Below are 22,516 nucleotides of genomic sequence, written 5' to 3'. Positions count from 1 at the left end.
TTGTTTTTCTTGAGAGAATATAGTAGCACTAATTTCGTTGGAGAGGATTTTTTTCATTTTAACTAGCATGATGTATGTGATGAGATATATGTTTATTGACAACAAATGGATTTGTTTGTATCAATGAATTTGTTTTATTGATAATATTTGGTGCTATTTCATTTTTAGTACATTTTGACATTTATTTTTAACATATGTATGGAGTGAGATAAAAAAATTTAACTATTCTGAAAAGAAGATGGGGATAAAAAATAGTACACGCTATCGATGAGGACCATTTCTATTCTTCACAAATGAGTCTACTAAACATATGCCTCAAAAGTTTTATGAAAAAAATCTACAAGAAATGCTTAAATATCTTATGTTAAGAACGACATTCATGGTTAAGATTATGAATCATATGACTACAATGAATGCAACATAACTCTGTTGATATCAAAAGTAAATTAGTTCACTATAAATGTGACATACACTTGGTCATATACTTTTAGTTTTGACTATATATGTGATGTACACATAAAAGGTAAATTTGCTAATTGTAAATATCGCAAACACATAAAAATTAAAAAACTACTATAAATGTTACATACACATAAAGACATTGGTGTTCGAAAAATGCGATTGAGCTCCTGAGCATGCATATACAAAAAGGCATGTGTAATAAAGGTGAACAATTTGATTCAAAACATGAGTGCTTAATTAACAACCAACACTCAAAACAATCGAGGATCAAACAGCATGATGTAGAAATAACACATTATTAAGCACCATGCATGACACAACGGCATCCATAGAGTTGATACTTCCACATTACCTACTTGCTGCCACTACCACTAGTATAGTAGCAGTAACCAGAATCAGACACATCCACATCCTCGAACCATTATCCCTTAGCATTTGCGGCCGTTGACAATAAGTTCTTTCACACGGACTCCTTAACGTTCTTGAGCATGATAAAGTAGATCTTCAACATCGATAGCTTTGTCGTATGCAGCAAGTTGTACTGCATGAACTTCTCATCATTGCCGCCAGCCCATGCTCGCTTCCTGTTTGGCAACCAATATTGGTTGTACTTTTTGGATAGGCCACCCTGCATGATCACCAGTCGCTCCATATCTAAGCGTGACCTTGGGATGCTTGTCTCATCCATGACCCAGATGCGGCTGCTGCCATGCGAAATGTCCTCTAGCTATTGGCCAGAATGTCGGGCACTAGGGTACGTGTCGTACAACAATGAGTCCTCGACAAAGCTCTTTCGGATCATCTCAAACTCCTCTTTCACTGGAATCTTGAGACATTACAAACATTTGTAGCATTGAACCATGCACATGCTGAAGTAGTACACTTCAAACCTACTTTCGTCTGTCGAATCATCAGAAGTTAGTTAAGGTTGACACATCCACTAGTTGTTTCTTGTATTAGGTAAGACAAACAGATTATAAGAAGTACGTATTTGAATTTACATGGTTTGGAAATCCGATGAGTTATCTGATGAAGTAAGAATATCAATGTAGATGGTTCTGAAATCTAAAGAATGGAAAAACAAAAAGAAATGGCAAGCACATGTAGAAACTTCTGAAGTTCCATAGTGCCAACTACTCGATAGACCTCATGTACTTCATACATTTATCCTAATCATAAGGTTGGTTAGAAAACAAACAAGATTTCCTTGCAATAGCTTGGTGTTCAAATAAATGATAATTCGGGCAGCATATTTGCTGTAGTATGATCAACTGAACCACATAATGAACTGTTACTCATTCATTTCAAAATATAGTGCACATTAGCCATGGTCAAATTCTGCAAGCATTGGTCAGAATCTATGGCGCTCATTATGTTTGTGTCAACGATAGGGGAACCCTATCCCCTTCCGCCTTGGTTCGGAGGCGAGGAGTCGGTGGGTCACAACCACACACCTGGCCACCAAAGAACAACAATCCAAAAAGAGTCAGAAGTAGCTGTAACTGCTCACCTCCACCAAAAATTGATGTTCGGACTCAGAACCGAGGAGCACCCAACAACCCTAGTGCCACTCTCCCAAAGAACCATACATCCACAAGAGGTCCAATGAGGTCAACACACAAGGCACCATCACCGCCCAACCCAAGACCTGTTTAGAGATTTTCCTAGATCTCCATGCCAGGGTGGCAAGGAGAGACCTCAATGGTGCCTCTAGGGAGAAAACTAACACACACACACACACACACAATTGTGTCCTAGTGTCCAGAGAACCAACCAAGGATTTCTCTAGGCTCGAGCTTACACCACCAACCCCTGCTAGCACATGATCAACCGACAAGGCTGTAAGGTAGACAAGGCAGGTGTGGGGGCGAATGAGTTGAGGAGGATATGATCTTGACCTTCTAATCTAGAGGGGAAGGGGGAACATCTGGGTCGAGACCACAACCAACCAAATCCTATCCACTCGTGTAGCAAAGGTAGCTGTCTAGCACATCCGACGCATGCTACCTTCCCATCTAGGGTGCCTCCTAGGTATCATGGGTTGTATACAAGGGAATGAAGCGGCAAAATCCTCACCATGACCTTCATCGCCAAGCACCCAAGCTTGCCCGAGGAACACCTCCGGTGGCAACATGAAAGGGAGAGCATGGAGGGAGTGGTTGTGCTGGGGAAACCCTAGTCGCCTCAGAGTCCCCGGATTCATTAGAATGATAGGAAAAAGCTCGAAGCCAGGCACAAAGTTATATCAAAATATCAAGAGGCCTTGGGAGAAAAATGTGAGGGCCCTCAGAATATCCCAAGGACATCCACTAGAAAGCAGCACAACCTGAACTCAAAAATCTCTCAAGAAATTTGTTGCGTTCATTTCTATAGTTGATCCATTTTCTTCAGAGAGAAAGAGGATCCTATTATTAGTCACCCTAGAAAGAATAGGTTTTGCATAAATCTTCTTAGATCCCGACCTAGTCCAGAAGAGAGAAACTAAAAAGAAGAACAAAATCACAATCAAATTATGGAATTACCTCATCAGCCATGATTTCTGGGGTGAACTTCCTTGACGACGTGATTTAGGTCCACGGTGGTGGTTAATAGGTGCTAGGTAGAATGATGGTAGTTTGGGGGTACTTATGTTGAGGTAGATAAGATTGTATTTGTATAGAATGAAAGAAGTACAATTGCAAACACTCTCTGTATTGGTAAATAAAAAGTGTGTGGAGCTATCAATTAATGGTCAATATAAATGATGATGTCTATTCATGAGGTGATGGAGATGTAGGCAAATTCTAAATTCACCCATCTTTAGATCAAATGGGAAGTAATTTACTATAGAGATATGACCTATTCATGGCTATATTTACGATTTATGCAAACATATACATGTAATAGTTGTTTTTAAACAAATTTATTAGCGTCGGTCAAATTATTTTGATTGAGATAATATAGTAGCACTAATTTTATTGGAGAGGATTTCATCATTTTAATTAGCATTATTTATGTGATCAGATATATGTTTATTGACAACAAATGGATTTGTTGGTATCAATGAATTGGTTTTATTGATAATATTTTGTGCTATTTCATTTTTAGTATATTTTGACATTTATTTTGTAACAAATCTATGTTGTGAGATAATAATGTTAACTATTTGAAAAAAGTTGGGCATAAAAAATAGTGCACGCAATCGATGAGGACCTTTTCTATTCTTCACAAATGAGTCTACCAGACATATGCCTCAAAAGTTTTACGAAAAAATCTACAAGAAATGCTTAAATATCTTATGTTAAGAACGACATTCATGGTTAAGATTATGTATCATATGACTAGAACGAATGCAACATAACTCTGTTGAGGTCACGGACATAACTTAGAAAGATGGACATCAAAAGTAAATTAGTTCACTATAAATGTGACATACACTTGGTCATATTTATTTAGTTTTGACTATATATGTGATGTACACATAAAAGGAAAATTTGCTAATTATAGATATCACAAACACATAAAAAGTAAAAAATACTATAAATGTTACATACACATAAATACTTTGGTGTTCGAAAAATGCGACTGAGCTCCTGAGCATGCATATACAAAAAGGCAGGTGTAATGAAGGTGAACAATTTGATTCAAAACATGAGCGATTAATTAACAACCAACACTCAAAACAATCAAGGATCAAACAATGTGATGTAGAAATATAACATTATTAAGCGCCATGCATGACACAATGGCATCCATAGAGTTGATACTTCCACACTACCTACTTGCTGCCACTACCACTAGTATACTAGCAATAATTAGAATCAGACACATCCATATTCTTGAACCATTGTCCCTTAGCATTTGCGACCGTCGACAATAAGTTCTTTCACACGGACTCCTTAACGTTCTTGAGCATGACAAAGTAGAGCTTCAACATCGATAGCTTTGTCGTATACAGCGAGTTGTACTGCATGAACTTCTCATCATTGCCGCCTGCCCATGCTCTCTTCCTGTTTGGCAGCCAGTATTGGTTGTACTTTTTGGATACGCCACCCTGCATGATCACCAGTCGTTCCATCTCTAAGCGCGACCTTGGGATGCTTGTCTCATCCATGACCCAGATGCGGCTGCTGCCATGCGAAATGTCCTCTAGCTATTGGCCAGAATGTCGGGCACTAGGGTACGTGTCGTATAACAATGATTCCTCGACAAAGCTCTTTCGGATCGTCTCAAACTCCTCTTTCGCTGGAATCTTGAGACATTACAAACATTTGTAGCATCGAACCATGCACATGCTGAAGTAGTACACTTCAAACCTACTTTCGTCTGTTGAATCATCAGAAGTTAGTTAAGGTTGACACATCCACTAGTTGTTTATTGTATCAGGTAAGACAAACATATTATAAGAAGTACGGATTTGAATTTACATGGTTTGGAAATCCGATGAGTTATCTGATGACATAAGAATATCAATGTAGATGGTTCTGAAATCTAAAGAATGGAAAAACAAAAAGAAATGGCAAGCACGTGTAGAAATTTCTGAAGTTCCATATAGCCAAATTCTCGATAGACCTCCCATACTTCATACATTTATCCTAATCATAAGGTTGGTTAGAAAACAAACAAGATTTCCTTGCAATAGTTGGTGTTTAAATAAATGATAATTTGGGCAGCATATTTGCTGTAGTATGTGTTGGAAATATGCCCTAGAGGCAATAATAAAAGTATTATTATATTTCCTTGTTCATGATAATTGTCTTTTATTCATGCTATAACTATATTATCCGGAAATCGTAATACACGTGTGAATACATAGACCACAATATGTCCCTAGTGAGCCTCTAGTTGACTAGCTCGTTGTGATCAACAGATAGTCATGATTTCCTGGCTATGGACATTGGATGTCGTTGATAATGGGATCACATCATTAGGAGAATGATGTGATGGACAAGACCCAATCCTAAGCCTAGAACAAAGATCGTGTAGTTCGTATGCTAAAGCTTTTCTAATGTCAAGTATCTTTTCCTTAGACCATGAGATTGTGCAACTCCCAGATACCGTAGGAATGCTTTGGGTGTATCAAACGTCACAACGTAACTGGGTGGCTATAAAGGTGCATTACAGGTATCTCCGAAAGTATCTGTTCGGTTGGCACGAATCGAGACTGGGATTTGTCACTCCGTGTAAACGGAGAGGTATCTCTGGGCCCACTCGGTAGGACATCATCAGAATTTGCACAATGTGACCAAGGGGTTGATCACGGGATGATGTGTTACGGAACGAGTAAAGAGACTTGCTGGTAACGAGATTGAACAAGGTATCGTTATACCGACGATCGAATCTCGGGCAAGTACAATACCGCTAGACAAAGGGAATTGCATACGGGATCGATTGAGTCCTTGACATCGTGGTTCATCCGATGAGATCATCGTGGAACATGTGGGAGCCAACATGGGTATCCAAATCCCGCTGTTGGTTATTGACCGGAGAACATCTCGGTCATGTCTGCATGTCTCCCGAACCCGTAGGGTCTACACACTTAAGGTTTGATGACGATAGGGTTATAAAGGAAGTTTGTATGTGGTTACCGAATGTTGTTCGGAGTCCCGGATGAGATCCCGGATGTCACGAGGAGTTCCGGAATGGTCCGGAGGTAAAGATTTATATATGGGAAGTCCTGTTTTGGTCACCGGAAGAGTTTCGGGGTTTATCAGTAACGTACCGGGACCACCGGGAGGGTCCCGGGGGTCCACCAAGTGGGGCCACCTGCCCCAGAAGGCTGCGTGGTCCAAGTGTGGGAGGGGACCAGCCCCTAGGTGGGCTGGTGCGCCCCCCACAAGGGGTCCAAGGCACGAGGGAGAGTGGGAGGGGGCAAACCCTAGTCTAGATGAGCCTTAAGGCCCACCTAGTGGGCGCCTCCCCTCTCTCCCCTCTTGGGCGTCTCCCACAAGGGCCCATGGCGCCTAAAAGGTGGAAAGGGGGCAAAACCTAAGGGGATATGGGCCTTAGGTCCCATATTGGTGCGCCTCCCTCTCCTCTCCCCTCTTGGCCGCCACCCCCTTTGCCATCTAGGGCTGCCGCCCCCCTTAGGGGTGGGAACCCTAGAGGGGGGCACACCCTCCTCCCTCTCCCCTATAAATAGTGAGGCATAGGGCTGCCCATAACATGCGATTCGATCTCTCGTTGGTGCAGCCCTGCGTCTCTTCTTCCTCCTCTTCTAGCCACGCTCCTCCACCACCACCACGCCGTTGTGTTGCTGCTGGATGGAGTCTTCCTCAACCTCTCCCTCTCTCCTTGCTGGATCAAGGCATGGGAGACGTCACCGGGCTGTACGTGTGTTGAACGCGGAGGTGCCGTCCGTTCGGCACTAGGATCTCCGGTGATTTGAATCACGACGAGTACGACTCCTTCAACCCCGTTCTCTTGAACGCTTCCGCTTAGCGATCTACAAGGGTATGTAGATGCACTCTCCTTCCCCTCGTTACTGGTTTCTCCATAGATAGATCTTGGTGACACGTAGGAAAATTTTGAATTTCTGCTACGTTCCCCAACAGTGGTATCAGAGCCAGGTTTATTGCGTAGATTCTTTGCACGAGTAGAACACAAAGTAGTTGTGGGCGTTGATTTTGTTCAATATGCTTACCGTTACTAGTCCAATCTTGTTTCGACGGTATTGTGGGATGAAGCGGCCCGGACCGACCTTACACATACTCTTACGTGAGACAGGTTCCACCGATTGACATGCACTTGGTGCATAAGGTGGCTAGCAGGTGCCAGTCTCTCCCACTTTAGTCGGAACAGATTCGATGAAAAGGGTCCTTATGAAGGGTAAATAGCAATTGGCATATCACGTTGTGGTCTTGCGTAGGTAAGAAACGTTCTTGCTAGAAACCCATAGCACCCACGTAAAACATGCAAACAACAATTAGAGGACGTCTAACTTGTTTTTGCAGGGTATGCTATGTGATGTGATATGGCCAAGAAGAATGTGATGAATGATATGTGATGTATGAGATTGATCATGTTCTTGTAATAGGATTCACGACTTGCATGTCGATGAGTATGACAACCGGCAGGAGCCATAGGAGTTGTCTTAATTTATTGTATGACCTGCGTGTCATTGAACAACGCCATGTAACTTACTTTACTTTATTAGTAAACGCGTTAGCCATAGAAGTAGAAGTAGTCATTGGCGTGACAACTTCATGAAGACACGATGATGGAGATCATGATGATGGAGATCATGGTGTCAAGCCGGTGACAAGATGATCATGGAGCCCCGAAGATGGAGATCAATGGAGCTATATGATATTGGCCATATCATGTCACAACTATATAATTGCATGTGATGTTTATTATGATTATGCATCTTGTTTACTTAGGACGACGGTAGTAAATAAGATGATCCCTTACAAAATTTCAAGAAGTGTTCTCCCCTAACTGTGCACCGTTGCTACAGTTCGTCGCTTCTAAGCACCACGTGATGATCGGGTGTGATGGATTCTTACGTTCACATACAACGGGTGTAAGACAGTTTTACACAGCGAAAACACTTAGGGTTAACTTGACGAGCCTAGCATGTACAGACATGGCCTCGGAACACGAAGACCGAAAGGTCGAGCATGAGTCGTATGGTAGATACGATCAACATGAAGATGTTCACCGATGATGACTAGTCCGTCTCACATGATGATCGGACACGGCCTAGTTGACTCGGATCATGTAATCACTTAGATGACCAGAGGGATGTCTATCTGAGTGGGAGTTCATAAGATGAACTTAATTATCCTGAACATAGTCAAAAGTTCTTTGCAAATTATGTCGTAAGCTCGCGCTTTAGTTCCACTGTTTAGATATGTTCCTAGAGAAAATATAGTTGAAAGTTGATAGTAGCGATTATGCGGACACTAGAAAGCTTATGTCCTTAATGCACCGCTCAGTGTGCTGAACCCCAAACGTCGTTTGTGGATGTTGTGAACATCAGACATACACGTTTGATAACTACATGATAGTTCAGTTAAACGGTTTAGAGTAGAGGCACCAAAGACGTTTTCGAAACATCGCGGAACATATGAGATGTTTCAAGGGCTGAAATTGGGATTTCAGGATCGTGCCCACGTCAAGAGGTATGAGACCTCCGACGATTTTCTTAGCCTGCAAACTAAGGGAGAAAAGCTCAATCGTTGAGCTTGTGCTCAGATTGTCTGAGTGCAACAATCACTTGATAGTGATGTTTCTCCAAAGTCATTGCCACCAAGCTGCTAGAGCTTCGTGATGAACTATAACATATCAGGGATAGATATGATGATCCTTTAGGTATTCGTGATGTTTGACACCGTGAAAGTAGAAATCAAGACGGAGCATCAATTGTTGATGGTTGGTGAAACCACTAGTTTCAAGAAGGGCAAGGGCAAGAAGGGATACTACATGAAACGGCAAATCAGCTGCTGCACCAGTGAAGAAACCCGAGGTTGAACCCAAACCCGAGACTAAGTGCTTCTGTGATAAGGGGAACAACCACTGGAGCAGAATTACCCGAGATACTTGGTAGATGAGAAGGCTGGCAAAGTCGATAGAAATATATTGGATATACATTATGTTAATCTGTACTTTACTAGTACTCCTAGTAGCACCAGGGTATTAGATACCGTTTCGGTTGCTAAGTGTTAGTAACTCGAAATAAAAGCTACGGAATAAAAGGAGACTAGCTAAAGGTGAGCTGACGATATGTGTTGGAAGTGTTTCCAAGTTTGATGTGATCAAACATCGCACGCTCCCTCTACCATCAAGATTAGTATTAAACCTGAATAATTGTCATTTGGTGTTTCCGTTGAGCATAGACATGATTGGATTATGTCTATCGCAATAGGTTATTCATTTAAAGAGAATAATGGTTACTCTATTTATTTGAATAATACCTTCAATGGTCTTTCACCTAAAGGAATGGTTTATTAAATCTCAATCGTAGTGATACACATTTTCATGCCAAAAGATATAAGATAGTAATGATAGTACCACTTACTTGTGGCACTGCCATGTAAGTCATATTGGTATAAAACGCATGAAGAAGCTCCATGTTGATGGATCTTTGGACTCACTCGTTTTTGAAAGTTTGAGACATGCGAACCATGTCTATTGGTGTATACGCATGAAGAAACTCCATGCAGATGGATCGTTTGGACTCACTTGATTTTGAATCATTTGAGATATGCAAATCATACCACATAGGCAAGATGACTGAATAGCCTCGATTTCAGTAAAATGGAACAAGATAGCAACTTGTTGGAAGCAACACATTTTGATGTGTACAGTCCAATGAGTGCTGAGGCATGCAGTGAATATCGTTATGTTCTTACTTCACAGTTGATTCGAGTAGATGTTGAGAATATTTACTCGATGAAACACAAGTCTGAATTATTGAATGGTTCAAGTAATTTCAGAGTGAAGTAGAAGATCATTGTGACAAGAGGATATAATGTCTATGATATGATCGTAGAGATGAATATCTGAGTTACGAGTTTTGGCACACAATTAAGACATTGTGGAAATTGTTTCACAATTAATACCGCCTGGAACACCATAGTGTGATGGTGTGTCCGAACATCATAGTTGCACCCTATTGGATATGATGCGTACCATGATTTCTCTTATCGAATTACCACTATCGTTCATGGGTTAGGCATTAGAGACAACCACACTCATTTTAATAGGGTACCACATAATTCCGTTGAGACGACACCGTTTGGAGAAACCTAAGTTGTCGTTTCTTAAAGGTTTGGGGCTGCGATGCTTATGTGAAAGAGTTTCAGGTTGATAAGCTCGAACCCAAAGCGGATAAAATGCATCTTCATAGGACACCCAAAACAGTTGGGTATACCTCCTAATTCAGATCCGAAAGCAATATGGATTGTTTCTTGAATCGGGTCCTTCCTCGAGGAAAGGTTTCTCTCGAAAGAGTTGAGTGGGAGGATGGTGGAGACTTGATATGGTTATTGAACCATCACTTCAACCAGTGTGTATCAGGGCACACGAAGTTGTTCATATGGCACCTACACCAATTGAAGTAGAAGCTTATGATAGTGATCATGAAACTTTGGATCAAGTCACTACCGTACCTCGTAGGTGACAAGGATACGTACTACTTCAGAGTGGTACGGTGATCCTGTCTTGAAGGTCATGTTGCTAGACAACAATGAACCTACGAGCTATGGGGAAGTGATGGTGGGCCCAAATTCCGACAAATGGTTAGAAGCCATGAAATCCGAGATAGGATCCATGTATCAGAACAAAGCATGGACTTTGGCGGACTTGCCAATGATCGGCAAGCCATTTGATAAATGGATCTTTTAAGAAGAAGACGGACGTGGATGGTAATGTCACCATCCATGAAGCTCGACTTGTGGCGAAGAGTTTTTCACAAGTTCATGGAGTTGACTACGATGAGATTTTCTCATCCGTAGCGATGCTTAAAGTCTGTCGGCATCATGTTAGCACAAGCTGCATTTATGAAATCTGGCAGATGGATGTCAAAACGAGTTTCCTTACCAGTCGTAAGGAAAGGTTGTATGCGATACAATCAGAAAGGTTTTGTCGATCCTAAGGATGCTAAAAGGTATGCTAGCTCCAGCGATCCTTCCATGGACTGGAGTAAGCATCTCGGAGTTGGAATGTACGCTTTGATAAGATGATCAAAGATTTTGGGTTTATACAAAGTTTATGAGAAACTTGTATTTCCAAAGAAGTGAGTGGGAGCACTATAGAATTTCTGATAAGTATATGTTGTTGACATATATTGATGATCAGAAATGACGTAGGATTTCTGGAAAGCATATAGGGTTATTTGAAAAGTGTTTTTCAATGGAAAACCTGGATTAAGCTACTTGAACGTTGAGCATCAAGATCTATAAGGATGGATCAAAACGCTTAATGGTACTTTCAAATGAGCACATACCTTGACATGATCTTGAAGGTGTTCAAGATGGATCAGTCAAAGAAGAAGTTCTTGCCTGAGTTGTAAGGTACGAAGTTAAGACTTAAAGCTCGACCTCGGCAGAAAAGAGAGAAAGGACGAAGGTCGTCCCCTATGCTTATTTAAGACATAGGCTCTACAGTATGCTATGCTGTGTATCGCACCTGAAGTGTGCCTTGCCATGAGTTAGTCAAGGGGTACAAGAGTGATCCAAGAATGGATCACAGACAGCGGTCAAAGTTATCCTTAGTAACTAGTGGACTAAGGAATTTTCTCGATTATGGAGGTGGTAAAAGAGTTCGTCGTAAAGGTTACGTCGATGCAAGCTTAACACCTATCCGGGTAGCTCTAAGTAGAGATACAGGATACGTATTATGGGGCAACAATTTAGAATAGCTCCAAGTGTAACAGTTATTTGGGAATGGTTCCATATAGAACGTGGTAGCTACATCTAGGAGATGACATAGAGATTTGTAAAGCACACACGGATCTGAAAGGTTCAGACCCGTTGACTAAAACCTCTCTCACAAGCAACATGATCAAACCCAAAACTCTTTGGATGTTGGTCACATGGTGATGTGACCTGTCAGTGTTAATCACATGGTGATGTGAACTAGATTATTGACTCTAGTGCAAGTGGGAGACTATTGGAAATATGCCCTAGAGGCAATAATAAAAGTATTATTATATTTCCTTGTTCATGATAATTGTCTTTTATTCATGCTATAACTGTATTATCCGGAAATCGTAATACACATGTGAATACATAGACCACAATATGTCCCTAGTGAGCCTCTAGTTGACTAGCTCATTGTGATCAACAGATAGTCATGATTTCCTGGCTATGGACATTGGATGTCATTGATAACGGGATCACATCATTAGGAGAATGATGTGATGGACAAGACCCAATCCTAAGCCTAGCACAAAGATCGTGTAGTTCGTATGCTAAAGCTTTTCTAATGTCAAGTATCTTTTCCTTAGACCATGAGATTTTGCAACTCTCGGATACCGTAGGAATGCTTTGGGTGTATCAAACGTCACAACGTAACTGGGTGGCTATAAAGGTGCATTACAGGTATCTCCGAAAGTATCTGTTGGGTTGGCACGAATCGAGACTGGGATTTGTCACTCCGTGTAAACGGAGAGGTATCTCTGGGCCCACTCGGTAGGACATCATCAGAATGTGCACAATGTGACCAAGGGGTTGATCACGGGATGATGTGTTACGGAACGAGTAAAGAGACTTGCCGGTAACGAGATTGAACAAGGTATCGGTATACCGACGATCGAATCTCGGGCAAGTACAATACCGCTAGACAAAGGGAATTGCATACGGGATCGATTGAGTCCTTGACATCGTGGTTCATCCGATGAGATCATCGTGGAACATGTGGGAGCCAACATGGGTATCCAGATCCCGCTGTTGGTTATTGACCGGAGAATGTCTCGGTCATGTCTGCATGTCTCCCGAACCCGTAGGGTCTACACACTTAAGGTTCGATGACGCTAGGGTTATAAAGGAAGTTTGTATGTGGTTACCGAATGTTGTTCGGAGTCCCGGATGAGATCCCGGACGTCACGAGGAGTTCCGGAATGGTCCGGAGGTAAAGATTTATATATGGGAAGTCCTGTTTTGGTCACCGGAAGAGTTTCGGGGTTTATCGGTAACGTACCGGGACCACCGGGAGGGTCCCGGGGGTCCACCAAGTGGGGCCACCTACCCCAGAAGGCTGCGTGGGCCAAGTGTGGGAGGGGACCAGCCCCTAGGTGGGCTGGTGCGCCCCCCACAAGGGGTCCAAGGCGCGAGGGAGAGTGGGAGGGGGCAAACCCTAGTCCAGATGGGCCTTAAGGCCCACCTAGTGGGCGCCTCCCCTCTCTCCCCTCTTGGGCGCCTCCCACAAGGGCCCATGGCGCCTAAGAGGTGGAAAGGGGGAAAATCCTAAGGGGATATGGGCCTTAGGGCCCATATTGGTGCGCCTCCCTCTCCTCTCCCCTCTTGGCCGCCACCCCCTTTGCCATCTAGGGCTGCCGCCCCCCTTAGGGGTGGGAACCCTAGAGGGGGGCGCACCCTCCTCCCTCTCCCCTATAAATAGTGAGGCATAGGGCTGCCCATAACACGCGATTCGATCTCTCGTTGGTGCAGCCCTGCGTCTCTTCTTCCTCCTCTTCTAGCCACGCTCCTCCACCACCACCACGCCGTTGTCCTGCTGCTGGATGGAGTCTTCCTCAACCTCTCCCTCTCTCCTTGCTGGATCAAGGCATGGGAGACGTCACCGGGCTGTACGTGTGTTGAACGCGGAGGTGCCGTCTGTTCGGCACTAGGATCTCCGGTGATTTGAATCACGACGAGTACGACTCCTTCAACCCCATTCTCTTGAACGCTTCCTCTTAGCGATCTACAAGGGTATGTAGATGCACTCTCCTTCCCCTGTTGCTGGTTTCTCCATAGATAGATCTTGGTGACACGTAGGAAAATTTTGAATTTCTGCTACGTTCCCCAACAGTATGATCAGTTGAACCACATAATGAATTGTTACTCCCTTCATTTCAAAATATAGTGCACATTAGCCATGGTAAAATTTTGCAAGCAATGGTCAAAATCTATGGCGCTCATTATGTTCGTGTCAACGGTAGGGGAACCCTATCCCCTTCCGCCTTGGTTCAGAGGCGAGGAGTCGGTGGGTCACAACCACACACCTGGCCACCAAAGAACAACAACCCAAAAAGAGTCAGAAGTAGCTATAACTGCTAACCTCCACAAAAAATTGATGTTCGGACTCAGAACTAGGAGCACCCAAAAACCCTAGTGCCACTCTCCGAAAGAACCATACATCCATAGGAGGTCCAATGGGGTCACAACACACAAGGCACCATCACCGCCCAACCCGAGACCTGTTTTGAGATTTTGCTAGATCTCCGTGCCAGGGTGGCAAGGAGAGACCTCAATGGTGCCTCTAGGGAGAAAACTAACACACACACACAGACACACACACACACACACACACACAAAAACAGACACACACACACACACAATTGTGTCGTAGTGTCCAGAGAACCAACCAAGGATTTCTCTAGGCTCGAGCTTACACCACCAATCCCCGCTAGCACATGATCAACCGACAAGGCTGCAAGATAGGCAAGGTAGGTGTGGGGGCGAATGAGTTGAGGAGGATATGATCTTGACCTTCTAATCTAGAGGGTAAAGGGGAACATCTGGGTCGATACCACAACCAACCAAATCCTAGACACTCGTGTAGCAAAGGTAGTTATCTAGCACATCCGAAGCACGCTACCTTGCCATCTAGGGTGCCTCCTAGGTATGATGGGTTGTCTACAAGGGAATGAAGCGGCAAAATCCTCACCACGACCTTCATCGCCAAGCACACTAGCTTTCCTGAAGAACACCTCCAATGGTAACATGAAAGGGAGAGCATGGAGGGAGTGGTAGTGTTGTGGAAACCCTAGTCGCCCCAGAGTCCCAGGATTCATTAGAATGATAGGAAAAATCTCGAAGCCAGGCACAAAGTTGTATCAAAATATCAAGAGGCCTTGGGAGAAAAATATGAGGGCCCTCAAAATATCCCAAGGACATCCACTAGAAAGCAGCACAACCTGAATGTCGGGCACTAGGGTACGTATCGTACAATAAAGAGTCCTCAACAAAGCTCTTCAGGATCGTCTCAAACTCCTGTTTCGCTGGAATCTTGAGACATTACACACACTTGTAGCATCAAACCATGCACATGCTGAAGTAGTACTTCAAACCTACTTTTGTCTGTCAAATCATCAGAAGTTAGTTAAGGGTGACACATGCACTAGTTATTTTTTGTATCAGGTAAGACAAATAGATTGTATGAAGTACTGATTTTAATTTACATGGTTCGGAAATCCGATGAGTTATCTAATGAAGTAAGAATATCAATCTAAAGAACAGAAAAACAAAAAGAAATGGCAAGCATGTGTTGAAATTTCTCAAGTTCCATATTGCCAACTTCTCGACAGACCTCTTGTACTTCATACATTTATCCTAATCATAAGGCTGGTTAGTAGAACAAACAAGATTTCCTTGCAATAGCTTGGTGTTTAAATAAATGATAATTCGGGCAGCATATTTGTTGTAGTATGATCAATTGAACAACATAATGAACTGTTACTCCCTTCATTTCTAAATATAGTGCACATTAGCCATGGTAAAATTTTGCAAGCATTGGTCAAAATCTATGGTGCTCATTATGTTTGTGTCAATGGTAGGGGAACCCTATCCCCTTCCACCTTGGTACGGAGGTGAGGATTTGGTTGGTCACAGCCAGACACCTGGCCACCAAAGAACAACAATCCAAAAATAGTCAGAACTAGTTGTAACTGCCAACCTTCACAAAAAATTGATGTTCAGAGTCAGAACTAAGGAGCACCCAACAACTCTAGTGCCACTCTCCCAAAGAACCATACATCCACGAGAGGTCCAACGAGGTCACAACACACAAGGCACCATCGCCGCCTAACCCGAGTCCGGTTTTGGGATTTTGCTAGAGCTCCGGGTCAGGGTGGAGAGGAGAGACCTCAATGGTGCCTCTAGGGAGAAAATTAACACACATAGACACAGGCACACACACACACACAATCATGTCACAGTGTCTAGAGAACTAACCAACGATTTCTCTTGACTCGAGCTTACACCGCCAACCCCAAAAGCACCTGATCAACTGACCAAGCCAGTAAGATAGACAAGGCAGGTATTGGGGAGAATGAGTTGAGGAGGATATGATCTTGACCTTCTAATCTGGAGGGGAAGGGGGGAAATATGGGTCGGGAGCACAACCAACCAAATCCTAGCCACTCGTGTAGAAAAGGTAGCCGTCTAGCACATCCGACGCACGCTACCTTGCCTTCTAGGGTGCCTCCTAGGTGTCCCGGGTTGTCTACAAGGGAATGAAGTGGCAAAAACCTCACCACGACCTTCATCACCAAGCATGCAAGCTTGCCCGATGAATAACTCCGGTGGCAACATGAGAGGGAGGGGGTGGCAGTGTTGGGGAAACCCTAGTCACCTTAGAGTCCCCGGATTCATTCGAATGATAGGAAAAAGCTCGAAGCCAACTAGGCACACAGTTGTATCAAAATATCAAGAGGCCCCAGGTGAAAAATGTGAGGGCCCTCTAAACATCCCAAGGACATCCACAAGCAAGTAGCGCAGCCTGAACTCAAAAATCTCTCAAGACATTTGTCGCATTCATTTCTATAGTTGATCAATTTTCTTTAGAGAGAAAGATGATCCTATTGTTAGCAACCCTAGAAAGAATAGGTTTTGACATAAATCTGCTTAGATCCTGACCTAGGTCAGAAGAAAGAAACTAGATAGAAGAATGAAGCCACAATCAAATTGTGGAATTACCTCACCAGCCATGATTCTCAGGGTGAGCTACCATGAGGACGTGATTTAGGTCCACGGTGGTGGTTAATAGGTGGGAGGTAGAATAATGATAGTTTGGGGGTACTTATGTTGTGGTAGATAAGGTGATATTTATAGAGAATGAACGAAGCACAATTGCAAATACTCTCTCTATTGGTAAACAAAAAGTGTGGATGTATCAATTAATGGTCAATGTAGACCATGGTGTCTATTCATGCGGCGATGGAGATGTAGGCAAATTTAAATTCACCCATTTTTATATCAAACATGCAGTAATTTACTATAGAGATATGACATATACATGCCTATGTTTATGGGTTATGCAAACATATACAGGTAATAGCTGTTATTGATCAAATTTATTAGTGTGAGTCAATTTTTTTTCTTGAGAGTATAGTACCACTAATTTCATTGGAGTGGATTTTTTATTTTAACTAGCATTATGTATGTGATGAGATACATGTTTATCAACAACCAGTGGATTTGTTTGTATCAATGAATTTGTTTTATTGATAATATTTTCTATTTAATTTTTAGTAGATTTTGACATTTATTTTTCAACATATCTATGCAGTGAGATAAAAATGTTAACTATTCTAAAAAGAAGATGGGGATAAAAATAGTACACGCTATCGACAAGGACCATTTCTATTCTTCACAAATGAGTCTACTAAACATATGCCTCAAAAGTTTTATGAAAAAATCTACAAGAAATGCTTAATAATTTTATGTTAAGAATGACATTCATGGTTAAGATTATGAATCATATGACTACAATGAATGCAACATAACTCTGTTGAGGTCAGGGACATAACTTAGAAAGATGGACATCAAAAGTAAATTAGTTCACTATAAATGTGGCATGCACTTGGTCATATTTATTTAGTTTTGTCTATATATGTGGTGTACACATAAAAGGTAAGTTTGCTAATTGTAAATATCACAAACACATTAAAAGTGAAAATAAATACTATAAATGTGACATACAAATAAAGACTTTGGTGTTCGTAAGATGCGCCTGAGCTCCTGAGCATGCATATACAAAAAGGCATGTGTAATGAAGGTGAACAATTTGATTCAAAACATAAGTGATTAATTAACAACCCACACTGAAAACAATCAAGGATCAAACAATGTGATGCAGAAATATCAAATTATTAGGCACCATGCATGACACATCGGCATCCATAGAGTTGATACTTCCACATTACCTATTTGTTGCCACTGCCACTAGTATAGTAGCAGTAATCAGAATCCGACACATCCATCTCCTCGACCATTATTTCCTAGCCTTTGCAGCCATCGACAACAAGTTATTTCACATAGTCTCCTTAACATTCTTGAAAATGACAAAGTAGAGCTTTGACGTCGATAGCTTTGTCGTATATAGTGGGTTGTCCTGCATGAACTTCTCATCATTGCCGCCGGCCCACGCTCGCTTCCTGTTTGGCAGCAAGTATTGGTTGTACATCTTCGATAGGCCACCCTGCATGATCACTAGTCTCTCCATTTCTAGGCACGACCACGGGATGCTTGTCTTATCCATGACCCAGATGTGGCTGCTGCCATGCGAAATGTCCTCTGGCTATTGGCCAGAGTGTTGGGCACTAGGGTATGAGTCGTACAACAATGAGTCCTCGACAATTAAAGCTCTTGCGGATCGTCTCAAACTCCTCTTTCGCTGGAATCTTAAGACATTTCACACATTTGTAGCATCAGACCAAGCACATGCTAAAGTAGTACTTCAAACCTTGTTTCGTCTATCAAATCATCAGAAGTTAGTTAAGGGTGACACATGCACTTGTTGTTTCTTGTATCAGGTAAGACAAACAGATTATACAAAGTATGGATTTGAATTTACATGGTTTGGAAATCTGATGATTATTTGATGAAGTAAGAATATCAACGTAGATGGTTATGAAATCTATATAACGGAAATAATAAGAAGAAATGGCAAGCACGCATAGAATTTTATCAAGTTCCATATTGCCAACTTGTCGACTGACCTCCTGTACTTCAGCCATTTATCCTAATCATCAGGCTCGTTAGTAAACAAACTTAATTTCCTTGCAATAGCTTGGTGTTTAAACAAATTATAATTCGAGCAACATATTTGTTGTAGTATGATAAACTGAACCACATATGAATTGTTACTCCCTTCATGTCAAAATATAGTGCACATTAGCCATGGTAAAATTTTGCAAGCATTCTTCAAAATCTATGGAGCTCATTATGTTCGTTTCAATGGTAGGATACCCTATCATCTTCCGCCTTGGTCCGGAGGTGAGGAGTTGGTGGGTCACAACCACACACATGGCCACTAGAGAACAACAATCCAAAAAGAGTCAGAACTATCTGTAACTGCCAACCTCCACAATAAATTGATGTTCGGACTCAGAACTGAGGAGCACCCAACAACCCTAGTGCCACTTTCCCAAAGAACCATACATCCATAGGAGGTCCACTGAGCTCAAAACACACAAGGCTCCATCGCCGCCTACCCTGAGACTGGTTTCGCTATTTTTGCTAGAGCTCCGGATCGGAGTGGAGAGGAGGGACCTTAATGGTGCCTCTAGGGAGAAAATTAATGCACACACACACACACAATCGTGTCGCAGTGTCCAGAGAACCAACCGAGGATTTCTCTAGACTTGACCTTACACCACCAACCCCCGCTAGCACCTGATCAACCGACCAAGGCTTCAAGATAGACAACGCGGGTGTAGGGGAGAATGAGTTGAGGAGGATATGATATTGACCTTCTAATCTGGTAGGGAAGGGGGAAATCTAGGTCGAGACCACAACCAACCGAACCCTAGCCTTTCATGTATAAAAGGAAGCCATTTAGCACATTTGAAGCACGCTACCTTGCCATCTAGGGTGCCTCTTAGGTGTCTTGGTGTTGGAAATATGCCCTAGAGGCAATAATAAATTGGTTATTATTATTATATTTCCTTGTTCATGATAATCATTTATTATCCATGCTATAATTGTATTGATAGGAAACTCAGATACATGTGTGGGTACATAGACAACACCATGTCCCTAGTAAGCCTCTAGTTGACTAGCTCGTTAATAAATAGATGGTTATGGTTTCCTGACCATGGACATTGGATGTCGTTGATAATGGGGTCACATCATTAGGAGAATGATGTGATGGACAAGACCCAATCCTAAGCCTAGCACAAAGATCGTGTAGTTCGTATGCTAAAGCTTTTCTAATGTCAAGTATCATTTCCTTAGACCATGAGATTGTGCAACTCCCAGGTACCGTAGGAATGCTTTGGGTGTACCAAACGTCACAACGTAACTAGGTGGCTATAAACGTGCAATACGGGTATCTCCGAAAGTGTCTGTTGGGTTGGCACGAATCAAGACTGGGATTTGTCACTCCGGTTGACGGAGAGGTATCTCTGGGCCCACTCGGTAGGACATCATCATAATGTGCACAATGTGACCAAGGAGTTGATCACGGGATGATGTGTTACAAAACGAGTAAAGAGACTTGCCAGTAATGAGATTGAACAAGGTATCGGCATACCGACGATCGAATCTCGGGCAAGTACAATACTGCTAGACAAAGGGAATTGTATACGGGATCGATTGAGTCCTTGACATCGTGGTTCATCTGATGAGATCATCGTGGAACATGTGGGAGCCAATATGGGTATCCAGATCCCATTGTTGGTTATTGACCGGAGAACATCTCGGTCATGTCTGCATGGTTCCCGAACCCGTAGGGTCTACACACTTAAGGTTCGATGACGCTAGGGTTATAGGGAATAGATATACGTGGTTACTGAATGTTGTTTGGAGTCCCGGATGAGATCCTGGATGTCACGAGGAGTTCTGGAATGGTCCGGAGGTAAAGATTTATATATGGGAAGTCCTGTTTTGGTCACCGGAAAAGTTCCGGGTGCTATCGGTAATGTACCGGGACCACCGGGAGGGGCCCGTGGGTCCACCAAGTGGGGCCACCAGCCCCAGAGGGCTGCATGGGCCAAGTGTGGGAGGGGACCAGCCCCAGGTGGGCTGGTGCGCCCCCACCAAGGCCTAAGGCACCTAGGGCTTGGGGAAAACCCTAAAGGGGGGCGCCCCCTTGCCTTGGCAGGCAAGGCAACCCCCCTGGCCGCCGCCCCCTCCTCAGATTGGATCTGAGGGGCCTGCCCCCCTCTCATTTGCCCCTATATATATGTGGTGTTGGTGTACTAGAATAGGGGTACCCTAGTATCCCGAACTTGTGCACGGGCAGTTGCAGCGCCCCGCGGCAAGGCCTCCATGGTTCCTTTGGAGCCATTCAAGAACAAAGTATTCAAGACAACGCCCCGGCAAGAGGAGCTTGCCGGGAAGACCAACCAAGGCATATCAGGGCCCGGTGAGCGACAAGCTTTCGGACCCGACAAGACAACAACCGCGGCAAGGCGCTTGCCGCGGCAGGCGGCCACTCTGTGCCCACGCTCCAGCGCATCCACCAACGTGTCGCTCTGGGGGCCTTTCCAGGCGCGCGTAGCGGGAGGCTGTGCAGCCAGCGGTGCGCGGTGGCATGCGAAGCTGACAAGATCGCCATCGTGGCGAGCGGTGGCGTCCCTGACGGTACCTTTCTGCACTGTTTGGGCGACGCAGACGGGCATTTAATGCCCTTGTCCCCTGTCGTCAGGGTTAGGTAGGGTGCACTGTACAAGTAACGGTACCAACCACCTCTCTTTTTACATTTTTACCCTTCTCCACGTTGCCACCTGTCGGTGACCCCTTGAGCATATAAAAGGAGGCCCATGCGCAACGTAGAGGGGGTTTGGATCATTCGGAAGCCAGAGAAACACTTAGCTCTCTTGAGCAAGAACATAATAGAATCAGACAAGCAGCTGTAGGAGTGTTATCTCTCCGGAGAGCTCCGAAGCTGGGTAAACTGCTCATGTGCTTCGCCTCGATCCGCTCTTCGTGCGACCTCCGCCCCCCGCCGAACCGAAAGGGGCTCGGTCTGCCGGCCCCATAGGTGTTCGTGGATCAATTTCCCCGACATCTTTGGCGCGCCAGGTAGGGGGCGTCGAGATTGCGTGAACCTGATCAGGCGTTCACACGAGCTAGATCTTCATTTTCCTTCATCGACATGCCACCGAAGAAGAAGGCTTCGGAGGCAGCTGTTCCGTCCATGTCGATCCCACCGCCACCGGAGCAAACGGCTGGTGGGGTAGACGCCGGCGGAAGGACGGACGTCGACGAGGAAGCTCATGACGCTGCCAGGTCCAAGGGCAAGGCGGCGCAGACCTCGACGTCCGTGCTTGTTCCGCGCCCATCCCAGGAGGCGCAGGACCGACAACGTCATGGTACTCGCAGTACCATATGTTTGTTGGGCCAAGATCAAGCTGGTGGATCCCGGGGCGCTCAAGACCAACATGCACGCCAACGTGCCAGCACGAGCGAGACACGGTCGCCCGGACAGGAAAATGCTCCTTCTAACATAGTTAGAAGTTCAAGCATATCCCGCTCCTCGCGTCGTCCGCCACTGCCACCCACCACGACGGCAGAAGCTTTGGCGCGAGCTCAACTGCTCCTCGATTACCCTCCGACGTCAGACAAGATCGACGAATGGAGGGCCACCATTCAGAGTCTCATCGGCTACGCCAACGGCGACACTCCGCGGCAGCCGAGCGCGTCGCAGCCGCGGCAGGGTTGCCAGGCACGAGCCGGTGGCG

The sequence above is a fragment of the Triticum dicoccoides genome, chromosome 1B (genome assembly GCF_002162155.2).
Source record: "Triticum dicoccoides isolate Atlit2015 ecotype Zavitan chromosome 1B, WEW_v2.0, whole genome shotgun sequence".
In the NCBI taxonomy this organism is placed as follows: domain Eukaryota; kingdom Viridiplantae; phylum Streptophyta; class Magnoliopsida; order Poales; family Poaceae; genus Triticum; species Triticum dicoccoides.
This window is presented reverse-complemented; position numbering follows the sequence as displayed.